Here is an 11330-nt window from a genome sequence, read left to right as displayed (position 1 = left end):
GGGGAGGTAGGTTATTAATGTCTGTGCCATTTCCAAGTAACCAACTCATCACAGTGGTATACCAAGAGCTAGTATCTCCGGACGCATATAGGGATCGGGATGCCACAGAAGCTTGACGAGATATCCTATCTTGTGGTTGAATAAAAACTACCAGTTGGAAAAGTGCTTCTACTAACATCGGGGGCAAATTGAACACTGCTCTTTAATTAATGTTATGTGGTACTGTCGATTTGTTTCGGAGTTGACGTGATAACATAGTCAACAAAGGTCTCTCTAATTGTGTCCACATAAAAGATGGTAGACTTGGAGCTCATACTACTGATGCGTACATGAGGGAAGGGGTCAGTAATGAGTTGAAGAACCATCCCTTAGTCCGTGGCTTTTGAAAGTATGCCTAGTGGCATTGTCTCTCTAAGAGTGAGAGGGATGCATACCCTGTCGTTAGCCTATGTTTGGCTGCCTGGGTCATCGAGGATTTACCTGAATGAGCACTAAAAGTGACTCCTAGATATACACATGATCCAACTACCTCAACTGGTTTATAAGAGACGATTTGGTGACATTTACTCCTAACGCAAGACGATGTCCAAAAGATAAGGACTTTAGTTTTCGCTAGATTCAATAGTAATCCTCGTTGTGTGCAAAAGTCATCTAGGGCATTAAGGTGCTTTTGTAGGTCGTGTTCAGACTCCGAGAGAAAAATTATGTCGTCTGCGTAGAGTAGGAGACTAACTTGCGTACCCCAAATGGCTATTATGTTGCCTCCTTTACAAACAATAAAATCAGTGATCTCATGAATGTAGATCCCAAAAAGAGTCAGTGACAAAGGGAAACCCTGTTTTACACCAATGGTGTTGTGAAGCAATTGGATAGGCCACTTGGGCATCTTACACACCCAAAGACTTGCTCATATAGGGGATAGATGGCCCAAACCCTGTCATTTGGTATCTCGAAGATTTTAAGCCTATCAAACAACCGTTGTCGTGAAGATTTTCGGCAATGGTGTGAAAATCGCATAAACATACGAAATCGAGTATCGAGTATGAATCATATAAAACAATAATAGTGAAAATATTATTTTAAATAGGTTTAATATCTTAGTACAAAAAGATGGAGGTCTTAAAGAGCTTTCGAATGCACTTTACTACATAAGAAACGGACATCTAAGTCTCAAGTTATGTGGGTAGAAACTTTGCAAAGGAAAAGAGAAAGATAAAACTGTGAGATATCCCACATATATAGGACAAATAAGGATCTCACCATATATAAGGCAGAGCAAAAGCTATTATCTTTGTGTCAATGTGTGGAGCATAGAGAGTTCAAGGTGACTCGAACTAAGCTAATTGGATGATGAGTGGGTGTGGCCTAGCTACTTGTAAAGGTTTTGACCAACCAAAACCGACGGCAGCACCGTGGCGCAACCGGCAAGCAACGATCGACCGGTGATCGGCAAGGACTCGGGATACGGACCGAACCGAACCAAACGGATGCAAATCGGACGGATCGATCGGGTCGGTTGATCGCGGTGCATGGTGTCTTAAAGATATTTGGTCCAAAAGCCTAATAGTATTTTGTGTATAAAAAAAAAAGATGTAAGCAAGACTCAAACTTTGCACCTCCAAGATAGGAAGCAATAGGCTTACCATTAAGCCAAATCATTTCTTTAGGGATTATATTTTTATCATTATAGCTTTACATGTAAATTCTCATATTAGAGCTTGATTGAGTGACATGTGATGCATGAGCGCCAAATGGCAAACATGCATCACATGCATTCCATGCATTGTATGCATTGCTTGTATCCTCACATGTATCATATGCATGGGAGCATCTATAAAAGGGTGGATGAAAAAGATCAAAGGGGAGCAATGTATTAATCAAGAAATTAAAAGTAAGAAACTCGTTATCCAATTGGTGTATCAATCTTGTTCTTGAAATCTAAAGTCAAGAGTTTAATCTTAATCTCTCTCAATCTAAAGGCAATCGTTCTATCTTATCTCAATCTCTCTCTCTTTGAATCTATCTTAATTCCTTTCTCGCCAAAGCTAGTGCAAAATTCGAGTCCTTCCGGTCCAGAACCCCGGTGGTTCCGCCTCACGATCCGCGCATAGTGACGAATGTTCACGACATAATTAAGTGGTGAACCCGACGTGAAAGAGGCGGTAGGAAGGATCAAGTCGAGGATCAACCGAAATTTGGAGATGGTATCCTCAAGGAACCAAGCAGGAGAGTTCGAAAGGATGATGTTGATCGTCTAACAAATAATGAGATCTCGAGACAACGATGCGAGCGTGGAGAAGGCCGTCGACTGTGTCGTGGAGCTTGAGGGTCAATTTGACGGAAGGAACATTACAAAGTTCCTTGATGCATATAAAAGGGAGATGAATCAAAGGGACGTGTCCGAAGCACGTCAAATCGCAAGCTTCAAGAGAGTTGTTGCCAAAAACATCCAAAGACGTGTCATCGAGCTTCAAGAAGGCAAGACAACGTGGTCAGAGTTTGAAAGATCAATATTAGCGGAGTTCATGACGAAAGATTTGTCGAGGATGACTTGACATACCTTGATGAGGTGGATAGAGAAGAAAAATGAGAAGATGAGCACCTCGAGGGTGTATGATGAATTCGACCAAATGTTTCGTCGTCTCCCCGCCACAAACCAAGTGCTACTTGAGGAGGACAAAACTTTGTACTTCCTGAAGACTATGGATATAAAGGATAGACGAGAACTGGGTACTCTCCTCGAAGATGATACCCAAGCGAACAGGCTTGTGGCGGACTGGGTTGCGGTGAAGCGAACATGCAACAAGATCCACATGCATCATCAATGGCTTGATGACATTGACTTGGTAAAGCCAAGCGTAGAAACATCAAGACCACCTAAAGAAGTCGAGCCACCTAAACAAAGAAACCTACATGAAAAGAAGATTGATGATGACTCAAGGATGGAGAAGGCCACTTCGAGGAAGGATGAATGTTTCAGAACGCGTATCATGTTTGAAACATCGGATGATGAAGGAGCAAGCCTAATCGAAGCTTGCATCAATAGAGATAAAGAGTGCGAGGCTAGTGTAATTGAGGATCTAGCTGTTAGAGACGACATCGAGGAGGTGACTATGAACAAGATAACAAGCATCGACAACAACCATGGCCGGATTTTCTCCACACATGATCTAGAGACTTGTGCAGTTGCGTCCAAGAACCAACGTGAAACCCAAGTGATGGAAGGTGTCGGCGAGGAGCCGAAGGTTGAAACGAATACATGCGACGAAGAGAGAAGGATAATTGAAGCTTGCTCGATCAAGAAGGTCAATGGGTACAAGGCCCATGAGATTGAAGAGATAGCCACGAAAAACGACATCGAGTCGGAGATGGTTATTAACGAGTCAATGGCGGATGGTCATGTGGAGACTTTCCTAACACTTCATCTAGAGACTTGGGCAGTTGTGTCTGGAAACCAATGTGAGAACCAAGAGACGGATGGTGGCGAAAAGGAAGAGAAGGACCAAGATAATAAAGCCAATGACAACGGCCAAATTTTCTCCACACTTGTTCTAGAGACTTAGGCAATTGCTTCTGTTAGCTGGCCGGCAAGGGAAGTCTAGAATGGGAAAAGGGGGATAATTAATAACCAGGAGCGGATTATCTATAATATAGAATTATTATGATTTTGAGAAGCGAACATACGGACCCGGAATTGGTATGCCGATTTGGATCCGGACCGGTTCGTAGCCGGTTGCCGGTTGGCACCTGCTTGTTCCTATAGCCGGAGACCTATAAAAGGGCCTGGTTAGATTGTAATCATTAGCGGATAATTAATAGAGTGTTGTTGTTCTGTATCTTAATCAAGTTAATTACTGTTCTGTGCTAAGTGTAATTCATCTTACGTGTGTATTGTGTCTAATGATCTTGCCGATTAGTAACCAATTAGGGTTCCATTAATAGTTCTGTCTAAGTTTATACCACCGCAACACCCCTTTGGTGAAGTGTCTCAAAGGGACACCCTGTGTTAGGCCATTGTCCGGCCCCTAGCGATAACACAGTTTTTGGCCACCACGATTCGTACACAAACGCAGCGAACAACGGCGGGAATGGATGACTAGACCAATGAACAACCCGGTTATGGAGCGAGCAAGAAGACTTGCCGAATGATTGCAGAAACGAGAGGCTTTCCACCAGGCGGTAGAAGAGATCTGTGCGAATCGATCATTTTCCAAAGTAATCCAGCGAGTGGTCGCGGAGTCACTCCGCGTGCAGCACACTCCCCACCCGGACGAAGGAAGCAGCTTGAGCAGTCTCCTGGACACAGAATCCATTTGGCAAGCATTAGCAACAGGGGAAGGCGCTTCGGAACCGTTCTCGGCCTTCGAATCGGATTCGGACGGTGAATGTAGCGCCCATTCGAATTATCGTAGCAGCCACAACACCCCAAACGGACTAGAGGACGAGCATTCGGATACCTTGCCGACACCAGAACCAGAGTTAACGGAATTGGAAGCCCCAGACCGACAAGAGGAGGAAAAACCTCTGACACCGAAAGAAGGGGAGGAAAGACCTCCAACACCACCAACCCGTGTTCCGACACCATACGACGACATGTTGTTCCAATATCCCAAGTACCGGGATGATCCGGACGCGGAATCTCATGTCTATGCATTTCTACAAACATGGGAAGCAAACAATGTGTTGCAACGCTTGACCGCCGCCGAAGCAGAACGCTCGAAGATTGTAGAGTTCGGCATGACCTTGGAAGGACCAACTGCGCAATGGCGCTTGGCACACCCTCCCGGCACCATCACGACGTTTGAGGACTTAAAAACCAAATTTTTACAGTTCTTCAACAAGGAGGTGGATCAATGGGAGATGGTCGGCCTATTCTAAAGCATACGGCAGGAACCTACGGAAACCATTCACCAATTCGTAATCCGGTTCTAGCGAATGCACAGGCAGCTAAATCAGGCACCACTGGAAGCAGGGGCTAAAGCAATATTCCTAGCAGCACTCCGGGAACCCTTGCATATGGTGTGCGCAGTGATTGATTTCCACACCAACATGATCGACCAAGTCATAGATCGGGTCAAGGAGATGGAGAAAACGAGCTCATGGCTAACAATGGGGGCACTCGAGCATACATTACCGACAGAAGACGACCTACGTTTTCGGCAAGCTATACAATGTATGACTTGTCTCAATGTTGGGCACTCGGCAATAGAATGTACCATGCGGACACAGTGCATGTTATGCCATTCCAGGGCGCACACAATGGACCGATGCAAATATAACTTGTTGAACCGACAAGTGGCACCGGTAAGGCAAATCGAACCCCGGAGTAAATGGGAGGAGGAAGAAGAACATTGGCAGTGAGATGAGTGTGACCGGTCGACGCAAGATGTCCGGCACAGCGACAGAAAAGACGCTCACAACCGAGACCGGTAGGATAGCTATAGGGATTACAATGGTGATCGATATGAGCAATACAACCGAGATCACTCCCCCGGTTACAACCAACAGAGGGAGGATCAAGGCAATTATGAAAACCGGCCCCGACAAGGTTACGGGAACAAATAAACTCTTCAACAAAAAATGGAAAGCTAGAAAGGAGGACCACCAATGGCAGTCGGACAAGGGCACACCAAGTACCCAACTAGACCAAGGCCAAGTACCTAACCGACCACCAATAGGACCTCAACCGGGTACCAGAGCGAACGTCGAATCCAGCAACACTCGGAAAGCATACTGCTACTATTGCCGGCAAGAAGGACATTACAGTAATCAATGTATGGTTAAAAGTTACGAGAAACGACCAGCAGTAAACATGGTGGTAGTAGAAGTCGCCGACATACAACAAGTCAGCACCAGGGCAAAAGGCAAAACAACGAAGTGGGAAACACAGGAGGCAATCCGAAAGCAAGCCACCAAGTGGGTGATGAAGGCAAATGAGCGGAACGTGGCTGAGCTTGAACAACAAAAGGAGAAACCGGAAGAGGCCACCAACACGATTCAGCCGGAAAACCCAACATGGCAAGCGTTACAAGAATGTCAAATTACGCTACCATTGGGTCGGTTATTACAGCTAGTACCCCAGTTTACGGAAGGGCTGAAATCAGGAATGACCGCATCAAATCCGTTGCAGGCTCTTGCGTTCTTCTCAAATCCAGAAGAAGGGCCAGCAATGGTTGACACGAAAAGTCCGGCAATCACCGCCATCGTCAAAGGACGAGAACAACCAGGGACGATTATGGACGGAGGATCGGCGTGAACGTTATTAGTCTACGGACTTGTAATACCCTGGGAATCCAAGAATGGGAGCCTTGCCCATTTTGGCTCTGGATGGCGGATACAAGTTCGGTAAGACCTACCGGTTTGATATAGGATTTAGACGTAACTATCGGAGGACACGCATTCTGCATTTCGGTGGTGGTTCTCCAGCTCAATGTGCAAGGGGCTTACCCACTATTGTTGGGTCGCCCATGGCTAAAAACGGCGCAAATCAAACAAAATTGGCGGAAAAACATGATTACCTTCCGGCGAGGAAAGGCTAAAGTAAGGGTACCTACCCACCCTCGATCGAGTACCGGCAAGGAGCTAACACCGCTATATGCGGAAGGTTTGCTGACGAAGAGGTCGCCCAATACTTAGAAGAAAACCCAAAAATTGTACCCCTATTTGAAATCGATGTGGCAGAAGCAGTGTCACCATATATAACGCAATCGGATGTTGCCGACAAGGAACCAAATAGGGAAGCTATCAGAGAATTACGACAAGCACAGGAAGCTCTGGAGAGGGAGATGGTGGTATCCCAACACGTGAAAGCATCCCAGTTAGAGGAAGTGAACGTAGGAATCGGGGACGACGCAAGACCGGTTCATATTGCTAAGGAAATGTCACCGGACAACAAGACGGCGATGATCACTTTATTAAAGGAATTTTGGGACGTATTCGCTTGGTCCTATGAAGACATGCAGGGGTTGGATCCTCAGTTGTACCAACACCAAATACATCTCAATAAGGATGTCAAACCGGTAGCACAACAACATTACCGTATGAACCCTAATCAACAACGTGACAATTCGGAATGCTGGAATCAGTCCGAGTGTGGATGAATTTTCCGAAACGTTTGCGGGCCGATCCATCTACTCCATTGGTGATCTCTACTCTGGATACGATCAATTCTAGTTGGTGATCGACAGTTGTGACATTACAACCATGAGGACTCCGATCAGGCTTGTGCGGATGTGTACCTTACCCCAAGGTGCAACAAACTTGGTGGCTCATATAGTGAATACCATGAACAAGGTCTTGAAGGATTGCATCCCAGGCATCACGATGCCATTCTTGGATGATATTCCGATAAAAGGATGTTCGGATGAGGAGAAGGATGAATCGAAAGATAAAGAAGGGTGTAGAAAGTTCGTCGTGGATCATATGAAAGATTTCGAGAAGGTGCTCCAAAGGCTCGAAGATGCGAATTTGACATTTTCAGGACAAAAATTCGCATTCAGGCAACTAGAGATCTTGGTGGTAGGTTACTTTTTTGGAGCATACGGGCGGAAGCCTTCGCCCTCCAAGGTGAATGCGATCCAGCACATGAAAGAAGAATGCATAACCCAAACGGAGGTTCGAAGGTTCCTTGGAGCATGCACGTTTTATCATATCTGGATTCCGCACTACGCTCATGTCGTCGAGCCATTATATGGATTGTTAAAGAAAAGAATGAAGTTTGAATGGTGAGATGAGCATACAAACACAATGTTTTCATGATATGGTAAGACTCGAACCCATGACCTTATGCTACATGAGGCAAGCTCTTGACCATTACACCATACATTGTAATACATAAAATATTATTTTCATTTATGTTTTATTATAGAAAATTGATGTATATTCCAGACTTCTGGAGTATTCCTGAGAACACTATAAAAGGATGCACAAGGCCTTATTTCGAACCAAATCAGTTCAACGCCAATCTTAAGCCTCCTAGTTATTACTGTACATTCTCTTCACATAATATATATATCTTTTCTTATCATCACTCTCTCTCTCTCTCTCACTCTCAATCTCTCTCTCCCTCCCTCTCACTCACTCTTTCCTTCTCTCGAGAGTTCTTCACCTCTCTTAGTACTAATACTTCTTTTAGTACTAATTCCTTCTATGTCTTAGTACTGTTTCTGACAAATGCAAAGATTGAAGAAACTACTTCTTGAAGTTTCAACACTAAGAAAGGCCGACTATACTGAAGGGAAGCCGATTTATGTGAGTGTAAATATGAGCCCAACCGGAATCGGGTGGGTCATCAACCAAGAAGAGAAGATAATGCGTGGTATGCCATTCGGTTCGGAGCAAAGGTTCTCAGCGAGCGACAACAAAGATACGCCCAAGTCAAGTGGGAACTTTGGGGTATTATGTCTGCAGTGAAGATGGATAAAGACTACTTGATCGCGTCGGAAGTGATAATTGAGACAGATCTAGTTATGCTAAGGTAGATCGCCTATATCAATTCTTTAAACATAGAGATCCACCACATTGCAGGAAAGAGGAACGCCATGGCTGACATGTTGTCGAGGGCAAGATTTGAGAATGAAAATGACATGGTTTCGGAAGATGAAGACATCACCCTCGAATTCTTCAAGATGGCCTAACTATCGGTGGAAGACAAGGGCACGTTATCAGTCCACGCCTTCAACAAGAATGAGTACGAAGGAGAGTGGTTACTAATCGACAGATTCTTAAGAACAATCACGGCGGATGCTTTGTTGATGAAGGAGGAGGCTCTATGAATCCGGAAGAAAGCTTACCAATACTTCCTGAAGGGAGGATTCCTCTGGCGACACCCAAAAAGAAGGACAGAAATGCCACGTCGAGTGGTGGTGAAGAAAGAAGAGCAAGTGAAGCTGATGACTGAATTCCACGAGAGTCCTTGGGCAGGTCATAGAGGAACATGGGTGACGTTCGAAAAGTTGAAGGAGAAGTACTGGTGGCCAAGCATGTACAAAGATGTACTCTATTTCGTGTCCACATGCGTAACTTGTCAAGTACATTCGAACATACTGTTAGGATTTTGGTCCCTCCGGATGGGATGATGAAGGCCCGGTGAGTGCCGGATGATAAAGGCCCGGTGAGAACCGGATGATGAAGGCCCTATGAGAGCCGGATGATGAAGGCCCGATGAGAACCGGATGATGAAGGCCCCGTGAGAACAGGATGATGAAGGCCCGGTGAGAACCGGATGTTGCAGGCCCAGTGAGAACCTCTCACCAGATGAAGGGACATATATCTAAATATGTTCCAGAGAGCCCACAAGGGCTATATTTGTAAATAGCCCGAAAGTCATATTAGTATAAATATGACCTAGGGCAAACTGTAGTAGTGTGTTGTCATTATTTGATGTATATAGTTATTGGTGTAACTATTGTACAAGAGTGTAACAGAGAGAGAGAGAGAGAGAGAGAGAAACAGAGTAAGTCTCTGTTGTAACTGTCGTCAGGCGAAGAGTGTGAGGACGAGGTCACTGCCTTCGTGTTTACATGTTGTATTCCTCTCGACATAGTGATAGTTTGGAGTTTGCGGGCTCCCATGGTTTTTCCCTCTTAGGGTTTTCCATGTTAACATCCTGTGCATTCTCTTCTATTTGTGTACTTACTTCCATTTCTCATTTCTTCTGTGTTTGATTATCATTAAGTGATCTAAGTCTCGGTAGTGGCCGAAGATTATTCCGCATATTCTCTACACATACGTCATCGTCATGACTTACAGCCGACATACCCACTCACCATACACTTCAAATGGATGGTGGATCTGGTCTCGATGCCAATGGGAGTGGGACAAATGAAGTACTTAGTTCTGGCAAGAGAAGACTTGACAAATCAAGTGGAAGGACGGGCCTTGGCTCTCCCTCACAACTGCCTACAATCCAGAAGCGAATGGGAAGATTGAGCGAGGGCATGGACCAATCGTCAAAGCCATCATACGAGCATGCAATGGTCGAGTCGGGAACTGTCCACAACTATTACCCTATGCCTTGTGGGCCAACAGAACTACACACAGTTCAGTGACAGGGTATATGCCAACAGAGCTTATGTATGGACAGAAGTCGGTAATGCCCATCGAAAGGACAATTGCCTCATGGGTAGCGATACCATGGGAGAACGAGATGAGCCGAGAAGAATTTTTAGCGGCACAGATAAGGCAGCTTGAAAGAAGGCTTGAAGATTTAGAAAAAGCACGCAATATAATGGAGGCAGACCAAGTGAGGAACAAGATTCGGTTCGACAAGACACATCGACTGCATCCCAAGAAGATCGAAGAAGGAGATTGGGTATTGGTCTACAACAACAGCCTTGACAATCAACACAGAACAACAAGAAAGTTCGCAAGAAGATGGTTCAGATCATATGTGGTGACAAGTGCCAATGATAATGCCACATACCACCTTGCGAAGCTAGACGGATCAAGGTTGGCCATACCCATTGCGCGAAAAAGAGTAAAAATTTTCAAGAAAAGACAAGACGAGGATCCTGACCTCGATCACCTCAACGATGAAGATAGTAGGACTGAACCTACAAACTTGAGTTATGTGAACGAGAACATGGAGGAATCTGATTAATCACCATAACTGAAATCGCACACTCTCTCTTCTTGGCACGTACCGGAGGACGTGCGGTTTGGTGGGGGTGGATGTTGTGAAGATTTTCGGCAACGGTGTGAAAATTGCATGGAATGTACAAAATCAAGTGTGGTTCTTCACACACAATATGAAATAATAATAGTGAAGATACTATTTTATATTAGTTTAATATCTTGGGACGAATGAAGAAATTGGGAAGAAATTAATAATAATAATAATAATAATAACAACAAGTTATCCTAATGGTGATGTATCTTGTCTCTCAAATCTAAAGTCAAGGGTTTAATCTCAATCTCTCTCTCTCTCCATATCAATCTCTTTCAATCTCTCTTAAATCCTTTCTCGCTAAAGCTAGTGCAAACTTCGAATCCTTCCAGTCCAGGACCCCGGCGGTTCCGCCTCACGATCCGCACGTAGTGACGGATTTTTCACGACACCGGAGTATAATGGTGTCGCATATCAACCGGGTCTGCACACTTGATGTCCGAGCAAGGGTAACATAATTGTCTGAAAAAATTCATGAAGATTGGGTCGGGTTCCGTCAAGCATTACTTGATAAATATATGTTAGAAGATCGGACCAGAACATCAAAGAAAAGCTTTCTTGAATGGACTAAGAAAGGGGGTAAAGGACTCTCAGTCTCAGAGTTGCTGAGGGAGTTCGAGAAAAGATATAATGAGCTCTTGGTAAGAGATCGAGAATTGTTACA

This window comes from Azolla caroliniana, unplaced genomic scaffold (assembly GCF_043228905.1).
Source record: "Azolla caroliniana isolate FFs.n. ecotype wild unplaced genomic scaffold, voAzoCaro1.0.p SCAF_8, whole genome shotgun sequence".
NCBI lineage: Eukaryota > Viridiplantae > Streptophyta > Polypodiopsida > Salviniales > Salviniaceae > Azolla > Azolla caroliniana.
Note: the sequence above shows the minus strand (reverse complement) of the source record.